Source organism: Triticum dicoccoides, chromosome 2B (genome assembly GCF_002162155.2).
Source record: "Triticum dicoccoides isolate Atlit2015 ecotype Zavitan chromosome 2B, WEW_v2.0, whole genome shotgun sequence".
Lineage (NCBI taxonomy): Eukaryota > Viridiplantae > Streptophyta > Magnoliopsida > Poales > Poaceae > Triticum > Triticum dicoccoides.
Genome location: NC_041383.1, coordinates 739,754,894 through 739,772,812, shown reverse-complemented (window position 1 = coordinate 739,772,812; position 17,919 = coordinate 739,754,894). Strand labels below are relative to the sequence as shown.

General features: G+C 49.3%; 2 pseudogenes; one reads left to right on the top strand and one right to left on the bottom strand.

The window, feature by feature from the left end:
- Positions 1-12,664: 12,664 nt before the first annotated feature.
- Positions 12,665-12,801, bottom strand: LOC119266310 (annotated as a pseudogene).
- A 1,616-nt stretch (positions 12,802-14,417) lies between these two features.
- LOC119266304 lies at positions 14,418-14,554 on the top strand (annotated as a pseudogene).
- Positions 14,555-17,919: the final 3,365 nt, after the last annotated feature.

The window sequence follows — 17,919 nt, the reverse complement described above, 5'->3', positions numbered from 1 at the left end:
TAGCACCGCGTTAGAACACCCCTAGCCCTGCGTGTTAACCCGTCATGTATCTGTGTTGCATATGTTTGCACTATATTTATTGTTTATTCCAACTCTTCTCTTCGGTAGACCCCGAGACCGATGTTGCCCCTATGATCGACTACGTCTCTGACGACCCTTCTTCCTCTGTAGCTGAGCTTCCAGGCAAGCCCCCCCCCCACCTTGATCACTCCGATATCGCCCATTCTTCTCTCTCTTATGCTTGCACTAGAAATTGCTTCTGCTACTGCTTATCCTAATTCTGTTGGATAGCCTGTTTTTGTAACTGTTGTTGATACTTACCTTCTTATCCTAAACTGCTTAGTATAGGTTGGTTAGAGACCCATCAGTGACCCCCACCTTATCCCTACTGCCCCGCTGGATCATCAGAAGACTCGGACAACGATATAGACAACCAGGCCCCGACACCGCACATTACCCCCCTTTATTGTATGACACTACTGGGTTACTATCGAGTGCCGAGGGTGATACCTCATCAACACTTCTGATGTTAACCTTGTAGGTTAGGTCATCGGTTGTGGTCATCGAGGGTGATTCCTCCTTCACCACTCCCGATAACGATGCTATCGTGCAACTCCTCAAGAGTGGACCTCGAGGGTGATTCCTCCTAGGTTCACCTTGACGATTACATCAGGTGGAATTCCATCGAGGGTGATTCCTCAGGGTTCCCCTAGGTGTTTTGGACACATGGTTACTATGGCTTTACCACATAACCATGATACTAAAGTCAGGTCGGCCCTGAGGGGTACCTGCGCGAGCATATTTGCGAGTAATGTGGAGTCGGGTTGACCTAGAAGGTGCCCATGAGATAACTACGTGGCGTAGCCGGGCATTCTTAGCCCTTCCCGCGAGTCCACGAGATGGGGCGACGGCATCACATCGATCGTGAGTCTCTGCTCGTTACCACACGCTCCTAATTCACTAACGGTTTGGATATTTGATCTGAGTAGGCCTCTGGCCTTTTTCGCACTAACCACCACATGTGAATAAGTATGGGCACTATGCATCGTATGTATCAGCCGAAAGCTCAACGGACGTCAGCGACTGAGCGGCGCGTGCCGGGTTGGACTGGAACGCCTCGCCTTATATAACGGGGGCCAGGTCTGCTCCCCAGCCGCGTACGCAATGTGCAGGAGTGCAAAAGGCGATGGGCCCATGATCCTTGCGCGCTTAGGATGTAGACTGGCGTGCTAGCCTCTCTGACGAGCCTAGGGAGGACTACGGTGTGTGATAACCCACCAGTATAGGGGATCGCAACAGTTTTCGAGGGTAGAGTATTCAACCCAAATTTATTGATTCAACACAAGGGGAGCCAAAGAATATTCTCAAGTATTAGCAGTTGAGTTGTTAATTCAACAACACCTGGATAACTTAATATCTGCAGCAAAGTATTTAGTAGCAAAGTAGTATGGAAGTAACGGTAACGGTAGCAAAAGTAACAGTAGTAGTTTTGTAGTAATTGTAACAGTGGCAACAGTAAATTAACGAAGCAAAGAGCAATATGTGAAAAGCTCGTAGGCATTGGATCAGTGATGGATAATTATGTCGGATGCGATTCCTCATGCAACAGTTATAACATAGGGTGACACAGAACTAGCTCCAGTTCATCAATGTAATGTAGGCATGTATTCCGAATATAGTCATACATGCTTATGGAAAAGAACTTGCATGACATCTTTTGTCCTACCCTCCCGTGGCAGCGGGGCCCTATGGGAAACTAAGGGATATTAAGGCCTCCTTTTAATAGAGTACTAGACCAAAGCATTAACACTTAGTGAATATATGAACTCCTCAAACTACGGTCATCACCGGGAATGGTCCCGATTATTGTCACTTCGGGGTTGCCGGATCATATCACATAGTAGGTGACTATTGACTTGCAAGATAGGATCAAGAACTCACATATATTCATGAAAACATAATAGGTTCAGATCTTAAATCATGGCACTCGGGCCCTAGTGACAAGCATTAAGCACAGCAAAGTCATTGCAATATCAATCTTAGAACATAATGGATACTAGGGATCAAACCCTAACAAAACTAACTCGATTACATGGTAAATCTCATCCAACCCATCACCGTCCAGCAAGCCTACGATGGAATTACTCACGCACGGCGGTGAGCATCATGAAATTGGTGATGGAGGAAGGTTGATGATGACGACGGCGACAGATTCCCCTCTCTGGAGCTCCGAACGGACTCCATATCAGCCCTCCCGAGAGAGATTAGGGCTTGGCGGCGGCTCCGTATCATAAAACGCGATCAATCCTTCCTTTTGATTTTTTTCTCCCCTAACGTGAATATATAGAGTTGGAGTTGAGGTCGATGGAGCACCAGGGGCCCACGAGGCAGGGGGGCGCGCCCAGGGGGTAGGGCGCGCCCCCACCCTCGTGGACAGGGTGTTGGTCCCCTGGCCTTAATTCTTTCGCTAGTATTTTTTATTAATTCCAAAAATATTCTCCGTGGAGTTTCAGGTCATTCCGAGAACTTTTATTTCTGTACAAAAATAACACCATGGCGATTCTGCTGAAAACAGCGTCAGTCCGGGTTAGTTCCATTCAAATCATGCAAGTTAGAGTCCAAAACAAGGGCAAAAGTGTTTGGAAAAGTAGATACGGTGGAGACGTATCAGTGTGTTGATCGGCTGAGGGCGGTAATGACCTGATGGTGTGTCCGGCCGGAGCTTCCAAATAGAAACTAGCCAATCCATGGGTATACCAAGAAGTTACAAAAGAATCTTTCCTAGTTCCATTCCAACAGGATGCTCGGAGGTGGGAATCCCATGGTAGGTCGCAAATTGTGGGAATTCGTGCTTACTCGGCATTTCATGAGTTATGAAAATGATCGAGCGTGTTGGGTAAGTTTGTGCGCCCCTGCAGGGAAGAAAACATCTATCGACGCCTGTCCTACGGTAACGGATGCTCAGAGTTGTATCCCGATCGATACAACTAGAACTGGATACTGAATGCTTAGGCATGTAATGGATATGTGGCCCGAGATTGCTTCCCCGCAGGGAGTCGGGGAAGGATCTCTGAGCATTATTTCTACAACATGTTTGTTAAATATAAACTGCTATTCTATACTCTTCTGATTGCTGCAAGATGCTTGGAGCTGCTTGAAGATGCTAGTCGTTGATAGGCTAGCTTTCCCCTTCTTTTCTGGAATGCTGCAGTTCAGTCCACAGATACTACCCATTTCATTGATACCGATGCATATGTAGTGTAGATCCTTGCTTGCGAGTACTTTGGATGAGTACTCACGGTTGCGTTGCTCCCCTTTTTCCACCTCTTTCCATTCTTCTCGGATGCTGCAACCAGATGGTGGAGCCCAGGATCCAGACGCCACCTTTGACAATGACTGCTGCTACACTGAGGGTGCCTACTACTACGTGGAGGCCGACAACGACCAGGAGTAGTTAGGAGGCTCCCAGCCAGGAGGCCTTGGCTTTTCGATTGATGTTGCTTTTGTGCTAGCCTTCTTAAGGCAAACTTGTTTAACTTATGTGTGTACTCAGATATTGTTGCTCTTGCTGACTCGTTTGTATTCGAGCTAATGTATTCGAGCCCTCGAGGCCCCTGGCTTGTAATATAAATCTTGTATTATTTGAATTTGTGTCTAGAGTTGTGTTGTGATATCTTCCCGCGAGTCCTTGATCTTGATCGTACACATTTGCATGTATGATTAGTGTACGATTGAATCGGGGGCGTCACAAGTTGGTGTCAGAGCCGACTGCCTGTAGGTAGCGCCCTTTCGAACTCCTTGTCCGAAGTCGAGAGTAGTCACTAAAATACTGTTTTACTAACATGGCTGTGTGGCTTAAGGGCCCACGTTGCCAATGGGTGGTATTAGGATCTTTTACTCCTCATTTATACTCTGGGACTCTGATCTCTCTTCTATTCGGCTTAAATGTTTTTTACTAACTCTGAATCTAGGTTCTTGTAACTACTTCCACCCGGAGAGCCCCTCACTCCAGATGAGTGCTTAGTGCCCTAGAAGATTCTGAAGATACTCTTCGATGTTCTCTCAAGGCCTTGTGCCCGTCGCTTTTGCAATTCCCTTTCATTGATAAACCCCTAAGGATGACCACGTACATCCGTCATTCATACAATCATTCCCAAATGATCTTATTATTACCAAATACCCCAAAATACTCTCTATTGTACCAAGAATACTTTCGTGCCTACTGCGTTGTAGTTCTTTGTCACGTGAATACCCCTACGAATAAATCCTCGCACTTGTCGAGTATCCGCTCATCCCCAGTTGTTCATGTGTTTCACAAAAGTCTTTAAAATACCATTCGATCCTCCGAAAATCCTCAGGAGCCTTCTGCTCTCAAAATTCTTGCTTACTTGCATTATAGTTAATCCCATAAGTCTAGTAATCTTATTAACATTTTTGTCATTATCATTTTGAGTCCATTGATTCAATATGTTGCGGTTGCTTGCAATCCTCAAACAAATCATAGAATTCACCCTTCTGGCTCATACGTCATTTTAAATAGGAGCTAGTTCTTGACCAATCATTTTGCCGTTGATTGTACCCCTAAGTCTATTCAACTTATCCATCCCTAATCAGAGTGTTTGCTTTTGATCCATTGATTTGGAAATCATAATTCCTTTGCATTTGAGCTTTGAATTAGTCAGTTGTTTCTATAATATGATCTCCTTGCATTCTTTCTTCTTCTGGTTGGGTATCGATGCTCACATCAGATCCCTTGTGGACCACCAGATCCTTTGTTGGATTATTATCCGATAGTGCCCCTCATATTTAATATCCTTATGAGTTCTCCCCCTGATACATAATGCCTTTGGTAAAATGTATCATCTGTTTTATCAACCATGCTCTGCTTTCAAGCTTGTGTTTTCTTACTCTTAAAGTTTGTGGTATATGTTCCTAACATGCCCCTATGGGTTAGACCTATGCCTTCCCTAATCCATGTGAACTCGATAGTTTTCACGAGTCTTACTCTTCTGGTGTTTTGCCAGATAAAATTCCAACACTACAACTTCAGCGAGAAATGAATGGAAGGTTATGCATTGAAGAAGTGGGAGTCGACCTTGAACTTTGTGTTCATGCCCATGGCCACGATGTAGATCTTATGATGGAAGCTTCTCTTAAAATTAACTATCTCCTTGGTATAAGTTCATCTTATTTCTGGGATTTGGTCCGTTGCAACCATGGTTCCGACCATGGTTGTTCTCCTTTGATTCCATTTTGCGGACAAGTTAAAGCACTTGCCTTCTGCAGATCAATAATCTCAGCAACCTCTATTTTCATCTTCCTTCGAGTATTACCCTCTGGTATCTTGTGGATATCAAAGAACTGTGTTGCTTCCTATGAGTATTCTTCTAGTGTTGCTTCTCACCGAATTCAGATTTCCCCTGGGTTCTGACTTATTAGTCACTCGAGACCACCAATAAGCAAATCGATTCCGCACTCTGATTCGATAACTCTAAGTAATTTTTGTTGCTTACGAGTTTAATAATCTATCAAGTCATTCCTAGCTCGATCGACTATATCATTATCGTGCTAAATTTTAACCGTGCTACCTGGTCCTTCTTCCCGGAACACAATTTTCAACGATGAGCTAAGCCTACGTTGATTTTCCTCGTCATATCTTTTCTCCTTGAACAACAAGCTTGATTTCGAGTTTGTGTCGTACCCCTGGTTCCAATAACCTTTCACTTCATCATTCCTTTGACTAGATTTCATCGTCGATCGATTACATCTTCATGAAACCTCTCGACAAATATGTCATGATCATCATGAACATTCTGAGCTCTTCTAGGATATCAATCGAATTCGTGATCAGAAATACCATCCTTGCCCCTCGATGATTTGTGTTATCATCGACAACATTCTTTTCTTCCCCACAACACAAACTTGTTCATAAGTTTTGGAAATACATCCTTTTTGACATATCAGTGGATTGCTGCTGAATCCTCAGCCACATCCTCATCTTTTCCTTGCTGAAATTGTATGACTTAATTTATAAGTTGTTTTCGATGGATCCTTTTGTGTTTTCGACGTCCGGCCTTTACCTGTTGACCATGTCGATCCTATATCGAAGCATGACGGTGGTACTCAAACATCAACTAGAACATTGGAAGCATAATGCTAAATGTTTCTTGATCAGTTACCCAATCATCGTGTATGGGTACATATCTTGATTCTTCTTAACCTTTTATCCAAATGGTCATGTCCTTGATCTCTTGTCATGCATATCATGCCTTGCTTATTGTTGGGAAGGATATACTCCTATTACCTGTGTTTAAACACATTTTCCTTTTCATTGGTTTGTTTAACCTTTCTTGTGATCTACGTATGATCTAAGCAGTAATAATTCCCTGCTTATGTAAAACACCCTGGTATACAACTCTGTAAGTAAGACCCTATTACTATTGATTGATGACATTCCGGTAACCACCGATGGACAAGAACTTTGTCCGCCTCGTTACTCCGAGCAGGAAAATGTTTCTCTTCATCCCTCGCCCTTGGTACCAATGTTGTTGCTGACATAACTGATAGGCTATCCCTTGACATGCCTTTCTATCATGGCCGTGCCAAATGTCAGCACTCTTTCTACTTTTAACCCACATGGTGGGCCCATAACCCACAGTTCCCCAGGATCGAAACCTGACTCTCCTTTACGTCCTTGTTTCCAAAGTTATTCCTTACGCGAGGCTTCATATGTACCACCTTTCGAGAGATCATCAATTCTGGTATCAGATACTATACTTATTCTTGTTGCTCTGAACCCCTTTCACACTCTGCTTCAGGCAACGAACAATTGCCTATCCGCTTATTATCCTCTCGATGACTTTCCTGAATTTCAACTCGAGTGATGCCTCTATGCCTCGTTCACCGAGATAGCTCCCAGGTACCTAACATGTCTTGAGCTCCGTCCCGCCCAAGTCCCCCCCCCCTTTATCTTTTCCGTAAGTACGATGGAGATCTTGGAGGAAAAACGACAACATCGTCATGATGCATTGACATAGAGAAATGAAGACATCAGTGTGAGGGATCAACTTCTTCGAGAAGAGCAACCAAGGATGAGAAGATCCGTTAGAATTACGTAACCAGAACTTTCCCCCTTACTCCACCTCTTAAATCTCGGGACGAGATTTTTTGTAGTGGAGAAGATTTGTGATGCCCGGATAATCAAGCTACAATGAACCTCTGCTAATGATGCCACATCACCTCCGTTACTGTTGATAAACTCGCGTTGGTTCGAAACCTAGTTCAAATTTCAAATTTAAAATAAAGTCAAACAAATAAAGTTTTTTTATATCAAAACAAAAATGTTCGTGGTGTTGCAAGTAATCTCCAATTATTTATCACGTAGAAGACAACCTCATTTGGATTCCCAAAATACCCCTGGGAATTATTTAAGTGGATCAACAACAAATTACTTGAGCTTTTCTTTAAAAATGTTTAAAGTTCTCAAAATATCCCCAAACTTTGCAAGCCGCTCCAGAATATTGTGTTTGTTTTAATTGCCAAATATCATGGGCAAAAGAAATGTTTTGTTATATAATTTAAAATGCAAATAGAGGAGAAAAACAAAAGCAGAAAAGATAAAAGGAAATACTAATAAAAGCAAAACAACCTAATCTACTGGGCTTTGGCCCAAGTGGCTAGGAAGGCCCAACCCACCACTGGCGCCATCCCCTTCTTCCTGTTCACGGGAGGGGGTCGTGGCGATCATCCCCGACCTGCCCCTCCCTCGAACCCTAGACCATCCCTCCCCCGATCCCCTCTCTTTCCCCGCCGAGACGCCTCCTCCTCGGCTTGTGCTTGAGCGTGAGAGCTTGTGCTGTGACCATGATGTTCGTCGTCGTTCTTGCGCCAACTGTCGCCCCCGCCGCCTGGATCAGTGTCTGGTAGACGCGCCGGCTCCTTCTCCGTCGACTACGTGCACCACTTGGAGCTGTGCGCGCCCCTGCATCGACGATGGCACCATCTTCATCCTCGGACGCCGGCGGACTTTGCCGATTGATTCTTCACCACCGAGCCTCTCCCGAGCCCTCTAAGCGCATCTACAGGCTCACTATGAGCTGCTCTCCCGAACCCTGTTCTCATTGGCTTCGATTCGCTGCCGTAAGATTGTCCCCGCGAGATCGGTCGCCATGGCCAAAGCTTTGCGCTCGCACGTGCTCACCGTCCCTACCATGCCTCTGGACAGTGCCCTGTCACGCTTTGCATCGACCGCGCATCCCGGCCATGCATCGCACGCGCGCCCACGCACCCCCGTCCTGTGAGCCGTGTTTCCCGATCTTCCCACACTCCGGCGGCCTGCGGCTGCCGCTACTTTCTGCTCCTTTGCCGCCCGCGTTGCGCCCTGCTACTGCCGCTTCCCGCTTTCCCCCCTCCCCGCCCGCTCAGGCTACCGCTGCAGCCGCCCAGCATCGCGGCCACCTGCTCGCCGGCCCCTCCTAGCGCCGTAGCCGCCCCGCGCCCTAAACCCCCTCCCCCACTCGTCCCTGCTGATGCGGCTACGCCTTCGCGCCCGCGCCTCACGTCGCGGCCCCAACCCACACCTCGCCGGCGCCCCGCCGCGGCCCAGCGGCCACCCCCCGCACCGTGGGTGGGCTACGCCCTAGCCTATGCCTAGGCGGGTTCACCCTGTTAGACTGTATATGTATATGTAGACTTGTTTATACGTAGACTTGTGTATACACCTTGTACTTGTACCCTTTGGTACTTATATATAATGAGATAGCCGCATCCCCCTAAGGGTGTTGGGCAACTGCTCGACACTCTTAGGGGAGTGCGGCTATCTCATTATATATAAGTACCAAAGGGTACAAGTACAAGGTGTATACACAAGTCTACGTATAAACAAGTCTACGTATACATATACAGTCTAACACCCTCCCTCAATCTTAACTATGGCCTGAAGTACAAACTAAGTTAAGATTGCGCCTGCAGCCTACAAATTGTGGTTGTGGAAGAGGCTTCGTGAAGATGTCAGCAAGTTGATCCTTTGATGATATGAACTTGATGCTAAGCAGCTTCTGTGCAACACGGTCTCGAACGAAGTGATAGTCAACCTGAATGTGTTTCGTCCGAGCATGAAACACTAGATTAGATGACAAGTATGTAGCACCAATGTTATCATACCAAAGCACTGGAGAATGAGCCGAAGGGACTCGCAACTCTCTCAAGAAAGACTGAACCCAAATGATCTCAACCGTCGCATCAGCAACTGCTTTGTACTCGGCTTCCGTACTGCTGCGAGACACTGTAGCCTGCTTCCGAGCATTCCAAGCGATCAATTTAGAGAGAAGAAACACTGCATACCCCCCCGTGGATCGCCGGTCGTCAGGACTACCAGCCCAGTCTGCATCTGAAAAGGCTGAGATCTCATAAGACGGCGCAGGTTGGAGGAGCAAAACAGAAGACGCAGTGAGACATATATAACGCAGGATATGCTTCACAACTGACAGACACGACTGACTGCATAAGATACATCTGGTCTGGTGATAGTAAGATACTACAGGCCTCCAACAAGACTGCGGTACTCAGTGGCATCATCAGGTGAGAGAGGGTCTCCATCAAAAGTAGACTACCGATCAGTGGCAGACATAGGAGTACTGGCAGGTTTACACTTCAGCATACCAGCACGACACAACAAATCCAGAGAATACTTCTTCTGAGTAAGAGTTACTCCAGCAGAAGACCGTGAAACCTCCAGACCAAGGAAGAAGTGCAGAGCACCTAGATCCTTGACAGCAAAATCACCACTCAACGCAGCCACAAGACGATCTGCCGCAACATCTGAGGAACTGACGAGGATGATATCATCAACATAGACCAGTAAGTACATCGTAACCTCAGGATGCTGAATAAGAAACAACGATGTCTCAGCAGTGGAGGGAATAAACCCAAGCGCCCTCAAAACCGAGCCAAGACGTGCGTGCCAGGCACGGGGAGCCTGCTTAAGCCCATAGAGCGCCTTAAAAAGACGACAGAGATGATGAGGATGTGCAGGATCCACAAACCCCGGCGGCTAACGCATATAATCGTCCTCCTCCAGGACTCCATGCAAGAAAGCGTTCTGCACATCAAGTTGACGGAGAAACAATCCTCGAGTAACAGCAAGGGACAACAGCAAATGAATGGTAGTGGGCTTGATAACTGGACTGAACGTGTCTTCATAATCAAGACCATACCTCTGTTTGAAGCCCTTAGCCACTAGCCTTGCTTTGTAACGCTCGATGGAGCCATCAGCATGTCTTTTAACTTTAAACACCCACTTAGAATCAATGATATTGACCCCAGATACTGGGGGAACAAGCTGCCAGGTGTCGTTCTTCAGCAACACTTGAAACTCCTGTTCCATCGCGGCACGCCAGTGCGGAATGCCTAGCGCAGCCTGAAAATGGCGAGGCTCAGCAGTAGGATCCTCAGCAGCATGAGCCATGCACGCGGCGAGCCATGCTACAGTCCCATCGGTTCGGATCTTAGGCTGAAAGACACCTGTCTGGCTGCGTGTGCAAGGTCGAGGAGCAGCAGGCTGTGGTTGCTGCGTAGGGCTTGATGCAGGCGACGACAGAGGCGAGGCCGGTGAGGCAGGCGGTGTTGGGCCCGACGAGGCCGGCCCATCAGGAGGCGAAGCTGGCACGCGTGAGACATCCCCTGGGCCAGGAGAGGAAGTGGCCGGCCCAGGAGAAACCACCTGCAAAGCAGGCTCGGGTGACGCCCACAAGGCGGGCGAGGGCGATGCCCGCGAGGCGGCTGCGGGTGCAGCTCCCACAGGTTGCTGGGTACTGCCCGGTATGCATGCCCCATGCACGCGATCATCCTCCGGATTCGGAGCGTGCGTTGGTGCCTGTTGCTCAAGGAGCTCAAGACGAGCACCACGTCCAACACCTGCAGCATGGTTAGGAAGCAACACAGGAGCATTTGCAACATCCACAAATTGATCAGGCGTAGGTGTGGTAGAAGAAACATCTGGCATAGGAGTGATAGAGGTGTTCGTAAGTGCATGAAAGGGAAATACATTCTCATCAAGTACAACGTCACGAGAAATGTAGACGTGATTGGTGGGAACATGTAGGCATTTGTACCCTTTGTGAAGGGAACTATACCCAAGAAAAACACACTTTTTCAACCGAAACTCTAGCTTATGTTTGTTATATGGACGCAAATGAGGCCAACATGCACACCCGAAGACTTTGAGAAAGGTGTAGTCTGGGATTTCATTGAGCAAGAGTTCAAGCGGAGTTTTCATATTCAGTAGTCGTGAGGGCAGCCTATTGATCAAAAAACAGGCAGTGGAGAAAGCATCACTCCAGAACCTAAAAGGTACGGAGGCATGAGCTAATAAAGTAATGCCAGTTTCTACAAGATGATGATGCTTACGTTTAGCAGTCCCATTCTGCTGATGTGTATGAGGACAAGAGACACGATGTGCAATCCCAAGTTTGTTAAAGAACGAGTTGAGGTTGTGATATTCACCCCCCAGTCGCTTTGGACATGACTAATTTTCTGGCTAAGGAGACGCTCAACGTGTGCTTGGAACTGTATAAACACATCAAACACATCAGATTTTTTCTTAATAAGATAAAGCCAAGTAAACCGACTATAAGCATCAATGAAACTGACATAATAATTGTGGCCACTGACAGACGTTTGGGCATGACCCCATACATCGGAAAACACAAGTTCAAGAGGATGTTTCACAACACGACTAGACTCTGAAAACGGGACTTGGCGACTCTTGCCCTGCTGACAGGCATCACAAATAGTTTCAGCAGTTTTATTTGACACAACCGGTAGTTCATGACGATGCAACACATGACGGACTATGGGAGCAGCAGGATGATCGAGTCGCGTGTGCCAATGTGTAGGTGAGACACGAACACCATTGAACGCGTGAGGAGAAAACTGCATGGGAGGTGCGGTCGGTGCGTCAAGTGCATACAAGCCACGGCGAAGACGACCGCTAAGCAGAACGGCCCTCGTGTCCCGATCCTTGATAAAGAAACGAAAAGGGTGAAATTCAGCAAGGACATTATTGTCACGAGTAAGTTGTGGAACAGATAACAAACTACGCGAAGCAGTGGGAATACGAAGAATATTAGAAAGATGCAGTTTTCGCGAATTGTGTGCAAGAAGGGATGCCTGACCAACATGGGAGATGCGCATACCTGCTCCGTTGGCAGTGTGCACCTAATCATGGCCGCGATATGGCTCCTGAGTGGAAAGCTTGCCCATGTCGTTGGTGAAGTGGTTCGTAGCTCCCGTGTCCATGTACCATGTAGGATCAATCGAGTAGGATGGAGTACGTCCGTGCTCATGACTCACTACCGCAGCGGCCGCCTGTTTTTCATTCCCCTTGCCATTGTTACCTAGGCCAAGGAAATCTTGCTTGTAGCAGCGATGACAGCGAGAAGCTATGTGGTGCTCAATACCACACAGTTGGCAGGCCTGCTGAGCGCCGCAACAGGGGCAGCAAGCCACCGGCCGTGATCCGCCTGTGATGGATGGTGCGGTGCCCCGCGAAGTCTGAGATGGAGCCGCCGGCTTGGCAGGGAGCGACTGCTTCTGTGATTTGCCACGGGTCACGGCGTTAGCGGAGGCAAAACTTGGAGCAGTTCGACGCGCTTTGATGCGCTGTTCTCGACCAAGAAGACGCGCGTACAGTTCCCGTGGCGGGAGAGGCGCCTCGCGACCATGGACGTTCTTAATAAGATTATCATAGTCATCATCGAGGCCATTGAGCACATGGGTGGTGAAATGTTCATCTTCAAGGGGCTGGCCAATTGAGACCAACGTATCAGCAATACCGAACATCTTGTTGAAGTCCATGATAGTGAGGCCATCAAGCTTGGTCTCCCCCAACTCAGTGCGGATAGAGTGAGCACGGCCTGAGACTGGGAGGCAAAATTGCTATGAAGCGCAGACCAAGCATCCCGAGATGTTGCGGCGAAGATGACAAGTGACGATACGCTCGGAGTGAGCGAGGACTGAATGGTAGAAAGTATCGCCTTGTCTTGAGCCACCCATACATGATGAGCTAGAGGATACGTCGGCGGACACGGGATGGAGCCATCAACATAGCCCTCCAAGTAGCGACTCCGTAGGAGGGGTAGCACCTGCGCCCGCCACGACAAGTAGTTGTCCGATGTAAGCTTCACCGGAAGGAGATGCGAGAAGTAAAACGGCGATGGCACCGGAGCATTACTTGTCGTGGCAGGCGCAGGTGCTACCCCTCCTACGGAGTCGCTACTTGTTGTGGTGTCAGACTAGGTTTTTTTGTGTCTTACGCTGCACCTCCTAGCGCCGCCGCCACGATGGCCTCCTCCAACCCCGTCGCCGCCCCGTCTGCCTCCACCGCCGTCGCACCGATCGCCCCCTCGTCACCTTTCCTCGTGTCGCCCCCGCTCGCCATAGCCTGGCGGCAGCCTTCACTGTTCGACGGACCCTCCGCGGGCCCTCTGGTCGAGCAGGGCGGGCAGGAGCAGGGAGGGCAGGGCCATCTGCAGTCGCCGATCACCGCCAGCGGCGCTACTCCCTCGACCATCGCCTTGGCGCCGCCCCCTTTTCGCGGCCCTGCGCCGACTGCCTGTGGTGTGGCTCCCCCTCAGCCCTACGGCGCCCCTCCACCCTACGACACCCCTCAACCCTATGGCGCGCCCCAGCCCTACGCCCTGTGGTACGGCGCCCCTGCATCAACCTATGGAGCTGCGTCACCGCTGCCCCCTTCCTGGCCGACATCACCCTATGGGTCGGCGCTTCCATCGTCTCAGGTGGCTCCGTCGCATCTACATCCCTATGGGGCGGCTTACGCTGCTGCGCCCGCTGTGTCCTCGGGAATCCCGCATTGTCTGGTCGATGCCTCGGCTGCTCCTGGCTATGAGGCATCTTTGGCGCTTGCTCCTCATGTTGGTGCTCCGATGATGGGCCCTCATGCGCCATCGACACATGCTCCTGCGGGTTATGCTCCGACGCCATCGCCGTTTTACTTCTCGCATCTCCTTCCGGTGAAGCTTACGCCAGACAACTACTTGTCGTGGCAGCCGCAGGTGCTACCCCTCCTACGGAGTGGCTACTTGGAGGGCTATGTTGATGGCTCCATCCCGTGTCTGCCACCGTATCATCCGGCTCATCATGTGTGGGTGGCTCAAGACCAGGCGATACTTTCTGCCATTCAGTCCTCGCTCACTCCGAGCGTATCATCACTAGTCATCTTCGCCGCGACATCTCGGGATGCTTGGTCTGCGCTTCACAGCAGTTTTGCCTCTCAGTCTCAGGTGCGTGCTCACTCTATCCGCACTGAGTTGGGGGAGACCAAGCTTGATGGCCTCACTATCACGGAGTACTTCAACAAGATGTCCGGTCTTGCCAATACGTTGGCCTCAATTGGCCAGCCCCTTGGAGATGAGGATTTCACCACCCATGTGCTCAATGGCCTCGATGATGATTATGATAATCTTATTGAGAACGTCCATGGTCGCGAGGTGCCTCTCCCGCCACGGGAACTATACGCGCGTCTTCTTGGTCGAGAACAGCGCATCAAAGCCCGTCGAACTGCTCTGAGTTTTGCCTCTGCTAACGCCGCGACCCGTGGAAAATCAAAGCAGTCGCTCCCTGCCAAGACGGCGGCTCCATCTCAGACTTCGTGGGGCACCGCGCCATCCATCACAGGCGGATCACGGCTGGTGGCTTGCTGCCCCTGTTGCGGCACTCAGCAGGCCTGGCAACTGTGTGGTATTGAGGGCCACATAGCTTCTCGCTGTCATCGCCGCTACAAGCAAGATTTACTGGGCCTAGGTAACAATGGCAAGGGGAATGAAAACAGGCGGCCGCTGCAGTAGTGAGTCATGAGCACGGATGTACTCCATCCTACTCGATTGATCCTACATGGTACATAGACACGGGAGCTACGAACCACCTCACCAACGACATGGGCAAGCTTTCCACTCAGGAGCCATATCGCGGCCATGATCAGGTGCACACCGCCAACGGAGCAGGTATGCGCATCTCCCATGTTGGTTAGGCATCCCTTCTTGCACACAATTCGCAAAAACTGCATCTTTCTAATATTCTTCGTATTCCCACTGCTTCGCGTAGTTTGTTGTCTGTTCCACAACTTACTCGTGACAATAATGTCCTTGCTGAATTTCACCCTTTTCGTTTCTTTATCAAGGATCGGGACACAAGGGCCGTTCTGCTTAGCGGTCATCTTCGCCGTGGCTTGTATGCACTTGACGCGCCGACCGCACCTCCCCTGCAGTTTTCTCCTGAGGCGTTCAGTGGTGTTCGTGTCTCACATACACATTGGCACGTGCGACTTGGTCATCCTGCTGCTCCCATAGTCCGTCATGTGTTGCATCGTCATGAACTACTGGTTGTGTCAAATAAAACTGCTGAAACTATTTGTGATGCCTGTCAGCAGGGCAAGAGTCACCAACTCCCGTTTTCAGAGTCTAGTCGTGTTGTGAAACATCCTCTTGAACTTGTGTTTTCCGATGTATGGGGTCATGCCCAAATGTCTGTCAGTGGCCACAATTATTATGTCAGTTTCATTGATGCTTATAGTCGGTTTACTTGGCTTTATCTTATTAAGAAAAAATTTGATGTGTTTGATGTGTTTATATAGTTCCAAGCACATGTTGAGTGTCTCCTTAGCCAAAAAATTATTCATGTCCAAAGCAACTGGGGGTGAATATCACAACCTCAACTCGTTCTTTAACAAACTTGGGATTGCACATCGTGTGTCTTGTCCTCATACACATCAGCAGAATGGGACTGCTGAACGTAAGCATCGTCATCTTGTAGAAACTGGCATTACTTTATTAGCTCATGCCTCCGTACCTTTTAGGTTCTGGAGTGATGCTTTCTCCACTGCCTGTTTTTTGATCAATAGGCTGCCCTCACGACTACTGAATATGAAAACTCTGCTTGAACTCTTGCTCAATGAAATTCCAGACTACACCTTTCTCAAAGTCTTCGGGTGTGCATGTTGGCCTCATTTGCGTTCGTATAACAAACATAAGCTAGAGTTTCGGTCGAAAAAGTGTGTTTTTCTTGGGTATAGTTCCCTTCACAAAGGGTACAAATGCCTACATGTTCCCACCAATCGCGTCTATATTTCTCGTGACGTTGTATTTGATAAGAATGTGTTTCCCTTTCATGCACTTCCGAACACCTCTATCACTCCTATGCCAGACGTTTCTTCTACCACACCTACGCCTGATCAATTTGTGGATGTTGCAAATGCTCCTCTGTTCCTTCCTAACCATGCTGCAGGTGTTGGAGGTGGTGCTCATCTTGAGCTCCTTGAGTTACAGGCACCGACGAATTCCCTGAATCCGGAGGATGATCGCGTGCATGGGGCGTGCATACCGGGTAGTTCCCAGCAACCCGCGGGAGCTGCACCCACAGCCGCCTCGCGGGCATCGCCCTCGCCCGCAGCCGCCTCGCGGGCATCGCCCTCGCCCGCCTTGTGGGCGTCGCCCGAGCCTGCTTCGCAGGTGGTTTCTCCTGGGTCGGCCACTTCCTCTCCTGGCCCAAGGGTTGTCTCACGCGCGCCGGCTTCGGCTCCTGATGGGCCGGCCTCGACGGGCCCAACACCGCCCGCCTCTCCGGCCTCGCCTCTGTCGTCGCCTGCATCAAGCCCTACGCAGCAACCACAGCCTGCTGCTCCTCGACCTCGCACACGCAGCCAGATAGGTGTCTTTCAGCCTAAGATCCGAACCGATGGGACTGTAGCATGGCTTGCCACGTGCATGGCTCATGCTGCTGAGGATCCTACTGCTGAGCCTCGCCATTTTCAGGCTGCGCTAGGCATTCCTCACTGGCGTGCCGCGATGGAACAGGAGTTTCAAGCGTTGCTGAAGAACGACACCTGGCAGCTTGTTCCCCCAGTATCTGGGGTCAATATCATTGATTCTAAGTGGGTGTTTAAAGTTAAAAGACATGTTGATGGCTCCATCGAGCGTTACAAAGCAAGGCTAGTGGCTAAGGGCTTCAAACAGAGGTATGGTCTTGATTATGTTGACACGTTCAACCCAGTTATCAAGGCCACTACCATTCGTTTGTTGCTGTCCCTTGCTGTTACTCGAGGATGGTTTCTCCATCAACTTGATGTGCAGAACACTTTCTTGCATGGAGTCCTGGAGGAGGAGGTTTATATGCGTCAGCCGCCAGGGTTTGTGGATCCTGCACGTCCTCAGCATCTCTGTTGTCTTTTTAAGGCGCTCTATGGGCTTAAGCAGGCTCCCCGTGCCTGGCACGCACGTCTTGGCTCGGTTTTGAGGGCGCTTGGGTTTATTCCCTCCACTGCTGACACATCGCTATTTCTTCTTCAGTGTCCCGAGGTTACGATGTACTTACTGGTCTATGTTGATGATATCATCCTCGTCAGTTCCTCAGATGTTGTGGCAGATCGTCTTGTGGCTGCGTTGAGTGGTGATTTTGCTGTCAGGGATCTAGGTGCTCTGCACTTCTTCCTTGGTCTGGAGGCTTCACGGTCTTCTGCTGGAGTAACTCTTACTCAGAAGAAGTATTCTCTGGATTTGTTGCGTCGTGTTGGTATGCTGAAGTGTAAACCTGCCAATACTCCTATGTCTGCCACTGATCGGTTGTCTACTTTTGATGGAGACCCTCTGTCATCTGATGTTGCCACTGAGTACCGCAGTCTTGTTGGAGGCCTGTAGTATCTTACTATCACCAGACCAGATGTCTCTTATGCAGTCAAACGTGTCTGTCAGTTTCTCCATGCACCCAGAACATCTCATTGGTCAGCTGTGAAGCGTATCCTGCGTTATATATGTCTCACTGCCTCTTATGGTTTGCTCCTCCAACCTGCGCCGTCTTATGAGATTTCAGCCTTTTCAGATGCAGACTGGGCTGGTAGTCCTGACGACC